Source organism: Balaenoptera musculus, chromosome 1 (assembly GCF_009873245.2).
Source record: "Balaenoptera musculus isolate JJ_BM4_2016_0621 chromosome 1, mBalMus1.pri.v3, whole genome shotgun sequence".
In the NCBI taxonomy this organism is placed as follows: Eukaryota; Metazoa; Chordata; class Mammalia; order Artiodactyla; family Balaenopteridae; genus Balaenoptera; species Balaenoptera musculus.
Window position 1 is genome coordinate 162,630,843 of NC_045785.1, and position 14,033 is coordinate 162,644,875.

Consider the following 14,033-nt stretch of genomic DNA (forward strand, 5'->3'; position numbering starts at 1 on the left):
GAAAACACCTGGATATCACGGAGGGTCGCTGTGTATGTGACAATTAGGTTTGGCTGCAGATAATAGAAAGCCCAGTCATTCACATAGGTGGGGGATTATTCTCCTACTTTATTGAGGACATGAAGTAAGTAGTCGAACTGTTTTGGCAGCTCCACGTAAGTCATCAGGGTCTCAGCCTTTTTCTGTCTCCCCAAGCAGGTGGTTTCCATCCTCAAGGTTACATGGTGTCTGCTGGAGAGCTTTGATCTGAGCAGTAGGAGAGAGGGAGGAGGAAAGGAGAGGTACCCTGATTGTCCTGGAAGGTAGAAGGGTGCTACCTGGAGGAAGGAGAGGTGGATCACCAGGAGGTCAAGTGCCTGGCTTTGGGAGTCCAAAAGATGGTGGACACCGGAACTGATCCTGGCAGAGCACTCATGCCGTCTTGCGCCTTGAGGTGCGCCCCAAAAGAGTTAATCACTGGAGCTGAAACATGTTCTCTAGATATAAACACCAACAATTGAGTGGGGTGCTATGATTTTCTTTCCCGGGCGAGCCGCTTCAAAAGAGTTCCACTCCTGTGTCCTGGTCCCAGCCTCAGGGACTGCGTTACAAGTACAGCAGGACCTCTCTCCTCCCTGTAGACCAAACCTGGCCCTGGGAGACTCCCTTGGAGCTCTGCCCCTGAATGTCTTGCATCTTCCTCTCAGGTCACTCAGCCCCCCAGTGTTTCTGGGCTACTGGTTGGTAAGCTGGGCGAATGGGCACAGTCAAGCAAGAGGAGGGTTTGCTGTCCTGAGCACATATTTGGAAACTGGTTACGTGCAACACATTCATAAAAGTATGTTATCTTTGCGGGGGTAGTGGGAAAGCAGTGGGAGGTCTGTTCAAGAATGGAAGGAAATGTTGGTATCGCACAGTAAGAGACATAGAGAAGCTAGTCAGAAGGTAGCCGCTTTCATCAGACCGGACTTTCCTGCCAGCCAGCCCCAGGCCACATCCGCCCCCAGCCCTGCTCTCTGATGTTAGAGCCGGGGGAGCTTCTGCCTCACACCCCGAGTGGCCTCACCACGCCTTGTGAAACTTGGCTCCTGGCGCCTCGCACCTGTGAGGCATCAGAAACTCGAATGAATGGTTGGCTCTCCAACCACTGCTGAGCATGACCTTGGGAAGTGGGCAGCCCACACCTGACAGGAGCACTGCTTCCTTCACTCCTGTGACCACCAAGGGAGCTGGGAATTTTTCTCAGCTTCAGCACTCCGGCCAGACGGCTCCCCAGGACCAGTTTCTACTCAGCTGCTGGGCTCCTCCACCACCATCAGTGAACAAGATCAGAGGGAGAAATGGATACAGCCACTATGGAGAACAGTATGGAGGTTCCTTAAAAAACTAAAAATAGAACTACCATACGACCCAGCAATCCCACCACTGGGCATATACCCTGAGAAAACCATAATTCAAAAAGAGTCATGTACCACAATGTTCATTGCAGCTCTGTTTACAATAGCCAGGACATGGAAGCAACCTAAGTGTCCATCAACAGATGAATGGATACAGAAGATGTGGCACATATATACAATGGAATATTACTCAGCCATAAAAAAAAACGAAATGGAGTTATTTGTAGTGAGGCGGATGGACCTAGAGACTGTCATACAGAGTGAAGTAAGTCAGAAAGGAAAAACAAATACCGTATGCTAACACATATATATGGAATCTAAAAAAAAAAAAATGGTTCTGAAGAACCCAGGGGCAGGACAGGAATAAAGACGCAGACGTAGAGAATGGACTTGAGCACACAGGGAGGGGGAAGGGTAAACTGGGACGAAGTGAGAGAGTAGCATTGGCATATATACACTACCAAATGTGAAATAGATAGCTAGTGGGAAGCAGCTGCATCACATGGGGATATCAGATCAGCTTGGTGCTTTGTGACCACCTAGAGGGGTGGGATAGGGAGGGTGGGAGGGAGACGCAAGAGGGAGGGGATATGGGGATATATGAATACATACAGCTGATTCACTTTGTTATACAGCAGAAACTAACACAACACTGTAAAGCAATTATACTCCAATAAAGATGTTTAAAAAAAAAAAGATCAGAGGGAGTCCAGCCGTACTCCGTGCCCTCAAAACACATGAAAGCACTACAGGTCCTTGGACACAAAACCGGGAGAGGGTAGGAGCCCTGGAGGGGAATATCCTGGACTTGTGGACCTCCTGCCCAAGTGGGGTACTTCAGCCACAATTAAAGTAACACATCCTTTTTGTTAAAATTAATTTCAAAGAGAACTAGAAGGTGTAAAGTAAAATAAGTCTCTCCTCCCCCCACACCTAGCTTCACTTCCTAAGGACTACGACATGAAGTTTCGGGTATATCTTCACAGAAATTTTCTATTCAAGTGCATTCTGTTGAGTGCATTTGCAAGAATTTTACTTATAAATAATTCAATTAATAATAATAACTAATGTATAAAGTACATTTTATTTACATTGAAATTGTAACTGGAAAAACAAAAATAACTAAAAGTGATCAAAGTGGACGTTGGATCCTTCCAGAGTGCAGTTTTTGAAGTGACCACCAGGTGTCAGAGTTAGCAATAGTATTCCCCAAATCACACTGGAAAGTTACAAGAAGGGGAAAGTGCCTGGCTGGAAATGAGATGGCGAGATCCTAAACAGGATTATTTGGCCCTTTGGCCCAATATTTTGTCTACTTAGGGTTAGGTAGGGAGAGAGTAAAGGGAGCTGCGGAAAAAAATATTACGTTCTCCGACCATAGATTCCCATTCAGTTGGGCACCCCTGGATCTTTAGAGAAGCTGTCAAAGCGCTGGTGAGTTTCAGGTAGGAAAGGTAAAAATGGCTGGGCAGAGTCGGGCCTCCTATAGTTGTGAGGCTACTTTTGGAATCCAGGGCCATCTCTCCTCTCTTCAATCAGGAGACCAGAGGAAGGGTGACCACAAGAGGAGGACACACACACACGAGAAGGGTTCAGCTATGGCCATCCTTGTTTTAAAAGGGAAAATCCAGTTCTGTATCAAGAGCTCTTCCTACCTAACCTTGAACATCATGGTCTCCCCAATTTGATCTCCTCACGTATACTTCCTTTACCAGGCCTGACCTGGCTGTTGTCCAGAGCTGCTGGCCTAGAAAACATCCGCCCTCCATGCTTGAGAGCTGCAGGCAGGGCACCTGCCATTGCAGTCCTGAGGCTGTCGGCCAGGGGTAGTTACACTCCTCTTCCTCCAGGGGCCCAACCACTTCTCTGGCTCCACCCATCTGGCTCTAGAGGAGTCAACATACTCTGGAGGATTCCAGGTGCCACCCATGGCAAGCCTCGTCCTTCTTGAATCACCAGCGTGCACCCCAGCAGAAAGGGGGATGTTGATGCAGTCACGACACAGACTTGCGCAAGGAGGATGACCTAGGCTCCTCTTCCCTGGGAGGGCACAGCTGAAGGGTGTCAAAAAGGAAGGAGAACCCTTGCCACGTGTCCCAGTTGGCACTTGTCTAGGCTGTTCCCTGGACCACATCCCATTTCTGGCCATGGGTCCAGGGAAGGGTTCAGACCCACTACGTACTGGGGCTTGTCACTGGTGGAACTTTACTGTGAATAACAACGCCAAGCTTGTGGAAGGGGTAGGAAGTGGTGTAAGGAGAGGGGAGAAGGAAAGAAGGATTCAACATTTCATGGACAATGTTATTGATATTTAAATACTTCTCAAGACTTGGGATTTCCATGAATTTGGACAGGCAGATTAAGGGGACTTTTTATGTGACCTGAATGACATCATCTGCTAAATTGGTACATCCTATATAGGCCAAAGGAAGCGACAGTAATGATTTCAGTCACTATACACCTTAAATGCCATACACATAATTTAAAATGATACACCTGTGGTGCCATACACATAATAAAAATCCCAGTTATCATTAAAACATAGGTAGTATTCATATTCAAATATGATCATGCATTATGTTTGATGTTTCAAACAGAATAAACAAGCCAAATGCTTCATTTAAAAACAAAAATGGATAAAACAATGTTTGTATCAGGCTCCATGTTAATTTACCATGACTAGTATATTAACTGTTGCTTTGATGTGGCCAACACTGGTATGGCAACTGAGGGGTTTTTTTTTTTTTTCCATTATCCTGTTACATATGATATAAGACGGATGGAACAGAAAGAATCTCTCATAATGCTAACCATAGCCTAACTGTTTCAAAGGCAATGCTCTCCAGACTAAAGCCAAGGATAGGGACCATGAAGCTCCACCCTAATCTGCTCTGGGTTTATCTACCTCAAGGAGACCCCAGTCACTGTGACTCCTGGATAATCCTGGACCCACTGGATCCCCATAAGTCAAAGAGCCTCCCATATCCCTGAAAAGTCTGGCTGTCCATCACATGTTCTACCTCATTCGGCCACTCAAACAACAAGCGTTTCACAAGTCCAGGACAGACTTCACTGGTCAAGGTGTACCTTGAGATCCCCAGACTTCTAGGTCCTCTGGAAAAGGAACAATCAATGGGGTCCCCAGGCTGGGAAGGGAAAGGATTCAGGCCCCTGCCTCACCAATGCCTGCTTGCCACCCGCCCCCTCCAGTTTAATCATGCTTTGTGTAGGTGAGTCACAGAGGAGATGGGGGCGGCTGTGTATGGTCTGGCCCTGCGTGTGGTATTCTAATGACAATGACTCCTCCCTCTACTTAATCCTTCTTCCCAGCCCTGCACTCAGCCAGGCAAAAGGCCGGATTCAGAATCTCCTCACGGGTACCCAAGGCTGTTTCCCTTTGATAAAGCGAGTAAGGAAATCGTTGATGTGAACACACAAAAATAGAAGACTTCCTGAATCAGACGTGAGTTTGGGTGCAGAGTAAGGCCAAGCTAAAAGCTCAAACTCACTGACCGTAATTATCCCTCCCGTAGGGCAGCCTCCTTACCTGTAGCGAAGCAGCTTCGGAGGCTGTGACAAATAGCTGAGCCTGTCGGAACTCCGGAAGAAACATTCCTCACCAGGCCTCCCAGCCCCAGTTTCAGCGACAGGGCACCAGGAAAGTAAACAGACTAAACCCATCGCAACAAGAGAGAACTGGTTCTTCTGCACTCCAGACACTGTTCATGACACTTCAGTCAAGTTCAACACAATATGGTTGAATTATTTTTAACCTTTATGGAGGCTCCTGGCTTCACAAACGAAATATTAGTCGGTAGAGTCGGTATAAAAATCTCTTTCCAAAACTTGTCAAGCGTATACCACAACCTCACAGTGAAAAGACGTATCCAAAGTTCTTCTGATCATGGTATTACATCCTTCCACAAGAGTTGCAACTTCCAATGCCTCACAGATGCCAAATAGATTTGCTTCATAATGTCACCTTGAGCTGTATTCTTTTGGCCTCTATAAAGGTAGAAGCCACGGTTAATGCCGATAGTCCTGCAGGAGTATGGACTCAAGTCTTTCTGGAGAAACCAGAAATCCAGATTTTTATGTGTAATCTCCCAATTTTTAAATATGGACTACTAGCTTAAAAAAACACACTTTGGGGCTTCCCTGGTGGCGCAGTGGTTGAGAATCTGCCTGCCAATGCAGGGGACACGGGTTCGAGCCCTGGTCTGGGAAGATCCCACATGCCGCGGAGCAACTAGGCCCGTGAGCCACAACTACTGAGCCTGCGCGTCTGGAGCCTGTGCTCCGCAACAAGAGAGGCCACGATAGTGAGAGGCCCGCGCACCGCGATGAAGAGTGGCCCCCATTTGCCGCAACTAGAGAAAGCCCTCGCACAGAAACGAAGACCCAACATAGCCAAAAATAAATAAATTAATTAATTAATTAAAAAAAAAAAAAACACACTTTGCTACCTCCCTTCAGTGACTAAAGGCAGTATGACTGGGAAGAGAAAAACCACCATGGGAGTCAGGAACCCAAGACTGTTAGACCTAGTTCTGACACCAACTCACTGTCTGTCCCTGGGAAAGACACCTAACTGTCCTGGGCCGCAGTCACCTTGTCTGAAAAGTTTAGACACCCAAAATTCCTTTCAATCCTAAATTATTACACTGTATAGTTAAGTAAGTTTTCTAGATGGTCAATTCTCCCAAGAACAACCAGAAACATAATTAAAAGGAAAAAAAAAACACAAAAAATAGATCACTGTGCCATAGCGGGGTCTATTACGATGTCTAGACATGGCCTTGGGGTGGCCAAGCCACTTGGTTAATATATCCACGAGAATGTGAACACTTTTCTCAGACCAGATCTCCTCCATGATGGCCACCCACCCACTGGGGAAGATAAAAATTGTATCATCACCATGACTGCGGCCGGGAGCACCTCTCTATGAAACAGAACTCTCTTGGGTCTTTTGAACCCAAACCCAAGGTCTCAAGGGAACATTCTGAGTTGGGGAACAAGGCTGACCCGCAGGCTGCCCTGAGCCATGACTCCTGATTTTCAAGTTCATGCTCAGCCTACCTGCGATGAAATTTGGAGTTGCCAGATTTGGAGTTGCCTTCAGTATGAGCCAACTGTACTCGGAACAGTTTTGTTACATAACCCTCAGCCGTGCCCCACGTGTGTACATGAGCACGCGCTCACCCTGTACAAAAGCACACAGACCTTCAGATACAGCACCGTTTTTGTTCAGCACAGGAAGGGAATAAGAAATATTAAGCTGGAAAATAATGAGGGATGGGTACATTAAGGGCCCTTTCCCACTGTAAATGTTAAAAAATAGACACATTTCAGAGCAAATAAATGTATTCACATTCTTTTGGTTATGTTAACTGTGGCTTGGGCAAACTGCAGGCCCAAAGAAGAGAAAGCCAAGTGGATTACAACTGGGCAGTTTCTTCACACAGGCCACCTTGACACAGATAGCTTGGCTCCAAGTGCAGCGGGAAGGGGTATTCCGCAGGCACCTACATTCCTAAGGGCTTTTGTGCATCAGTTGTGAACAACAGGGCCTTTTTATTTTGCTATTAGTAGCTGCCAATAAATAGTATGGTGTAAAGAATCTTTGACTCCTAAACCAGCTATGACCTATCGCTTCAGTTCTGCCTGCTGGAGACACTTTCTTCGCTGTGCCCCGCTGTTGCCCTGGCTTTAGGTAGCCAGTGTTTATTCTAAGTCAGCTTGCTCTTACCCTAAGGCCTTTGTATTATCCGTTTCCTCTTCTTAGAATGTTCTTTACCCTGATCTTCACAAGGTAGTTCATTCAGACCTCAGCCTCCAGGCTGCCCTCAGAGAGGCCCTCTCTGGCCATCCAACATAAAGTACACACCCATGCATTCTGTGTCACATGACCCTACTTTAATTCTCTGCCTACACTTCCTACCACCTGATTTATTTCCTGTTTCTTTCTTTCTTGCTTGCCTGTCTTCTCTCGCTGGTATATAAGCTCCATGGAAGTAAGGATGTTGTGTCTTTTTCAGCACGCCTTTGTAGCAACTAGAACAGTGCTTTGCATGTAGCAGTTGCTCAATACATATTAGCTGAAAGAAAGATGGATGGTTGGATGAATGGAAGAATCCATCCAGCAAATACCTGTGAAGCATTTATGGTGCACTGGGAATAGATGAAGAATGAAATCCTCCTTCAAGGACTCCACAGTCTACCAGGGAAGACAGATGTTTATACGGCGCAATACTGTGAGGGAACTGCTTTTAGAAGCATACCATGCCTTCTACCCAAGGTGAGTACGAAGACAATCTCTAAGGAAAGTTAAGAGTTGGCCAAAAGGGCAAAGGTGAGAAAAAGGGTGGCAGGGAAGTCACCCTGTTGAGAAACATCACAACAAAGGCACCAAATCTGAAAACAGGCCGTGGGTTCCAGGAGCCCCAGGAGGCCTAGGATGGTTGGTGCCACAAGTGACAAAATGAGGGAGACGGGACCTCGAAAGAGAGGTCTGGGCCAGTTCTCAAGGAGCCTTGGAGACCAGCCTCTGGATGTTAGATTTTAATCCTCTGAGCAATGGGAGCCATTGACATGACAGTTTTATGCTTTATAAGGATAATGTTGATGGCAGTGAAGGCAACTAGTTAGAGAAAAGAACAAAGCATTCAGGAGGTTACTGTCCAATCCAGGTGAACAAACGTCAAGGATCCCAACTAGTGGCAGCGGAGAAGGAAAAGAGAAGACAGATGTGAAAGCTATTAAAAGGGTAGAGGGCTTCCCTGGTGGCGCAGTGGTTGAGAGTCTGCCTGCCAATGCAGGGCACACGGGTTCGAGCCCCGGTCTGGGAGGATCCCACATGCCGCGGAGCAACTGGGCCCGTGAGCCACAACTACTGAGCCTGCGCGTCTGGAGCCTGTGCTCCGCAACAAGAGAGGCCACGATAGTGAGAGGCCCGCGCACCGCGATGAAGAGTGGCCCCCGCTTGCCACAACTAGAGAAAGCCCTCGCACAGAAACGAAGACCCAGCACAGCCAAAAATAAATAAATTAATTAATTTTTTTAAAAAAAGTTTAAAAAAAAAGGGTAGAATCAACAGAGCTTAGTGACACATGAAATGTGGGAGGTGAGAGAAAGGACAGGGTCAAAGGAAACTCCGGGCTGTGGTCAGTGTCATCAAAATTAATGGTTCTCCTGCTTCAGGCCTGGGAAGCCCTAGGTTCATTCTGTTTGTGATGTGACTGGATCTGAGTCTGCTCGCTTACATGAGCTCATGGACACTTGCCCAGGTGGCTATCTGTGGTCCTAGCACAAAGGTTCATTTCCCTGCTTAACGAGTAAATTTGTATAGAAGTCCCTCTGATGTGTGTGCATCAAATCTACAACGTCAGTGATTTATTGGTTTGCAAAGAACACATGTTATTATTTCGATGCACGGCCATTTTTGGAGGCACACACTTATCCATCACCACAGAAGCATGACTATTGGTCTAAATATAGATGTGCCTGTCACCTCAGAGAAAGAACAGACCAGAAGTCATGATTCCACTTATTCCAAGGAAAGTTTAAAGTGATAAAATTGAGAAACAAATCAGTGTCATGTTTTGAAGTCTGTAAATCTGATCTAAAGATCCAATTATGATTACCACACCTATGTTTCACTTCTCTTGACGTTAATTGCTAATTTAGCCCCTAGACCCTTCAAAAGCAGCCCTCACCCCCACCCCAAGATATTGCTTACAGCCCTCATGGGCTATCTCACAGGTGCTGAAAAAACAAGTAGAGTAGGATCCTGGCCAGACACCCTTCAAGGATCCCCAGTTTATTCCTTTTCTCCTACTCTAGCCCCCATCCGCTGCTGCCACCTGAGAGGCTATATAATGTGAAGAGATTGGGCGCTGGTGCCTGCTAGCCTGAGTTTGAATCCTGGATTTACCATTTATAAGCTGTGTGACCTGAGGCAAGTTATCTAGCCTCTCTGTGCCTCAGTTTCCACCCTTGTAAAATACAAATAATATTATCTAATTTACCTCATGGGGTAGTTGTGATGATTAAATGAGTTAATGTTTATAAAGTACTTAGAACAGTACCTAGCACAGTAACAAGTAACAAGCACTCAAAAAATGTAAGCTATTATTCCTAATACCACTGCTCCTACTGGCACTGGGGAAGCCTCTGGTAACTCCTGCCATAACGTGCCAAAGCGACAGACAGGAGTTCTGTCATAAGGTAAGGGACAATGTCCTCCTTTTGTAATATGATATCAAAGGGGTCGCAAAGCAGTACAGCGCATGCCCAGTGCTTTCTGAAATTACCAGTAAAAGAGTTCTGTGCATTTTTCACTTGCAGCCCTCCCTCCTCACACCAAAGGACTGAGACATGAGTCCAGGAGCACCCAGGCTAGAAGACACATGAGTGACAGACACCACGCGATCTCCCTCCCTTGGGGCAGGGCTTTGTTACAGGGTCAAGTGGGTCCAGCCTGGCTTCCACTCCCTTAGGATGAGCTCTTCCCAGGAGAATCCTTCAATCCTCGCCTAAATAGCCTTCTGGAGCCACCCACTTCTCAATCCCTCCAAAGGAAGCATTTAAATCTGATCCTTTAAAAGAAGGAGACCAGCTGTATTGTTAAATTATTTGTAAGTAGAAAGCAAATATAAACTGTAAAAACACGCTAAATTCAAGACTAAAGAATAGTTCTGATATGGACTTTTAATTTATCTTTGATGATAAAGTACCTGTCAATAGTCTTAACATTAGGACAGGCAGAGGAAAATCAAATTTTAAACATGATGCCATTTATATTAGCATAAAAAAATCCAATACATGGAACAGAATTGAGAGCCCAGAAGTAAACCCACACATATAAGGACAATTAATTTACAACAAAGTAGCAAAGAACATACAGTGGAGAAAGGACAGTCTCTTCAATAAATGTGTTGGGAAAGCTGGACAGCCACATGCAAAAGAATGAAACCAGACCACTATCTTATACCATGCACAAAAATTAACTCAAAACGGACTGAAGACTTCAGTGTAAGACCTGATACCATGAAATTCTTAGAAGAAAACACAAGCAGTATGCTCTTTGACATCAGCCTTAGCAATATTTATTTGGATCTGTCTCCTCAAACAAGGGCAACAAAAGGAAAAATAAACAAATTGGAGCTAATCAAACTAAAAAAACCTTTGCACAGCACAAGAAACCATCAAAAAAAAAAAGAAAAAGAAAAGGCAACCTACTGAATAGGAGAAGATATTTATAAATGATATGTCCAACAATGGGTTAACATCCAAAATATATAAAGAACTCACACAACTCAATAGCAAAAAAAAAAACCATCCAATTAAAAATGGGCAGACAAACTATTTACAATAGCCAAGACATGGAAGCAACCTTAATGTCCACTGACAGTTGAATGGATAAAGAAGATGTGGTATATATATACAACAGAATACTACTCAGCTGTAAGAAAAGAATAAAATAATGCCATTCGCACCAACATGGATGGACCTAGAGGTTATCATACTAAGTGAAGTAAGTCAGACAAATGCCATATGATATCACTTATATGTGCAATCTAAGAAAATCATATAAATGAACTTATTACAAACAGAAATAGACTCAGACATAGAAAACAAATTTATGGTTATCAAAGGGGAAAGGGTTGTAGGGGAGGGATAAATTAGAAGTTTGGGATTAGCAGATACAAACTACCATATATAAAAGAGATAAGCAACAAGGTCCTACTGTATAGCACAAGGAAACATATTCAATATCCTGTAATAAACCATAGTGGAAAAGAATCTGAAAAAGAATATATATGTGTATACACACACACACACACACACACACATATGTATGTATAACTGAATCACTTTGCTGTATACCAGAAACTAACACAACATTGTAAATCAACTATACTTCAATTCCAAAAAAATGGGCAGACAAACTGAATAGACCTTTTTCCAAAGAAGACATACAGATGGCCAACAGATATATGAAAAGATGCTCAACATCACTAATCATCAGGGAAATGCAAATCAAAACCACAATGAGCTATCACCTTATACCTGTCAGAATGGCTACAATCAAAAAGACAACAAATAACAGGTGCTGGCAAGGATGTGGAGAAAAAGGAACGCTTGTGCACTCTTGGTGGGAATGTAAATTGGTGCAGCCACTATGGAAGATGGTATGGAAGTTCCTCAAAAAACTAAAAATAGAACTACCATATGATCCAGCAATTCCACTTCTGGGTATATATCCAAAGAGAACAAAAACACTAATTTGAAAAGACACCTTCACCACAATATTCATAGCAGCATTATTCACAATAGCCAAGGTATGGCAGCAACCTAAGTGTCCATCAACAGATGAATAGATAAAGAAGATGTGATATTGAGATAGATAGATAGATAGATAGATAGATAGATAGATATACACAATGGAATACTACTCAGCCATAAAAAAGAAGGAAATTTTGCCATTTGCAACAACATGGATAGACCTGGAGGGTATCATGCTTAGTGAAATAAGTCAGACAGAGAAAGACAAATATTGTATGTTATCACTTACACGTGGAATCTAAAAAATAAAACAAACTAGTGAATATAACAGAAAAGAAACAGACTCATATATAAAGAATAAACCGCTGGTTACCAGTGTGGAGAGGGAAAAGGTGGAGGGGCAAGACAGGGTTAACGAATTAAGAGGTACAAACTACTGTGTATAAAATAAATAAGCTACAAAGGAATATAGCACAGTGAATATAGCCAACGTTTTATAACTATAAAAGGAGTGTAATCTATAAAAGTTTTGTATCACTGTGTTGTATACCTGAAACTAATATAATATTGTAAATCAACTATACCTCAAATTTTTAAAAGATATATGCACCCCTATGTTCATTGCAGCATTACTTACAATAGGCAAAATATGGAAACAACCTAAGTGTCCATCAATGGATGAATGAATCAAAAAGATGTAATACATGTATACAACGGAATACTACCCAGCCACAAAAAAGAATGAGGTGTTGCCATTTGTGACAACATGGATAAACCCTGAGGGTTTTATGCTAAGTAAAATAAGTCAGAAGGAAAAAGACAAATACTGTATTATTTCACTCATATGGAGAATATAAAAAAAACAAAACCAAAAAACCCACAAATGGAGAAATAAAACACATCAAAAACAAACTCATAGATACAGAGAACAGATAGGTGGTCACCAAAGGGGAAGTGGGCTAGGGGGTGCATGAAAGGAGTGAAGAGGGTCAATTGTATGGTGACAGACGGTAACTGGACTTTTGGGGTGAATCACTTTGTAATGTATACAGATGTTGAATTGTACTGTTGTACACCTGAAACTTATATAATTTTTTAAAATCCAATACATAGGAACCCAGCAATTCCACTCCTGGGTATATATCAAAAAAACCAAAAAACACTAACTTGAGAAGATACATGCACTCCAATGTTCATAGAAGCATCATCAAGTAACGTGGATGGACTTGGAGGGCATTATGGTAAGTGACATAAGTCAGACAGAGGAAGACAAATACTATATGATATCACTTATATATGGAATCTAAAAAATACAACAAACTAGTGAATAAAACAAAAAAGAAGCAGACTCATAGATATAGAGAACAAACTAGTGGTTACCAGTGGGGAGAGGGAAGGGGGACGGGCAAGGTAGGGGTAGGGAATTTTTAAAAGGGGTTACTATGGTATATGAAATCATGTGTGTGAAACTCTTGAAAATTGTAAAGCACTATAGAATTTAAAGAATCTTTCATTCAATTTTAAAAATCCAATACATAAGCATAAATCTAGTAAAAGATGTACAAGATCTACCTAGAAAATCAAGAAACATTACTAGGAAAAATTAAAGACCTATATAAATGGAGAAATATGCCATAGTCCTAGATACAAAGATTCAATATTACAAAGATATTTGTTCTCCCCAAATCGATCTACAGATTTTACTTACTTCCAGTCAAAATCTCAGAAATTTTTTTGTGTAAACTGACAAGATGATTCTATTTTTCTATGAAATGCAAAGGGCCAAGAATAGCCAAGACAATCTTGAAGAAGAAAAACAGTTGATAGATTCACACTACCAGATGGCAAAACTTATTATAAAATTATAGCAATTAAGTCAGCATGGTATTAGCACAAACTTTTGTCAATTAAAGCATAAAGATACACAAATAGACCAACAAAACAAAGAGAGTTGAGAAACAGACCCACACATGTACAGTCCTCTAGTTTAGGATAATGATAGCACTGCAGGACAGAGGAGAAAGGAATCTTTTCAACATGGTGCTAGATCAGGAATTCCTTGGCAGTCCTGTGATTAGGACTCCACACTCTCACTGCGGAGGGCCAGAGTTTGATCTCTGGTCGGGGAACTAAGATCCCGCATGCCCCGCGGCATGGCCAAATAAATAAACAATAACCAAAAAAATGGTGCTAGATCATCTGGGTATCCACATGGAAAAACAAATTAACGGGGGCTTCCCTGGTGGCGCAGTGGTTAAGAATCTGCCTGGCAACGCAGGGGACACAGATTCCAGCCCTGGTCCGGGAAGATCCCACATGCCGCGGAGCAACTAAGCCCGAGCACCACAACTACTGAGCCCACACGCCACA

The 14,033-nt window shown here is 43.3% G+C and overlaps 1 protein-coding gene across 4 annotated transcripts in view; it reads right to left on the minus strand.

Moving 5' to 3' along the window:
- The window catches only part of CNIH3 (cornichon family AMPA receptor auxiliary protein 3), a 271,720-nt gene that overhangs the window by 248,215 nt on the left and 9,472 nt on the right, over positions 1 to 14,033 (minus strand). For 2 of the 4 annotated variants that reach the window (XM_036852821.1, XM_036853588.1), the window contains one exon: positions 4,924 to 5,381. The exons of the other annotated variants lie outside the window; for them this stretch is intronic. The gene's annotated coding sequence lies outside the window, so the exon portion shown is untranslated. The remainder of the gene's footprint in view (positions 1 to 4,923; positions 5,382 to 14,033) is intronic. 4 annotated transcript variants of the gene reach the window in all.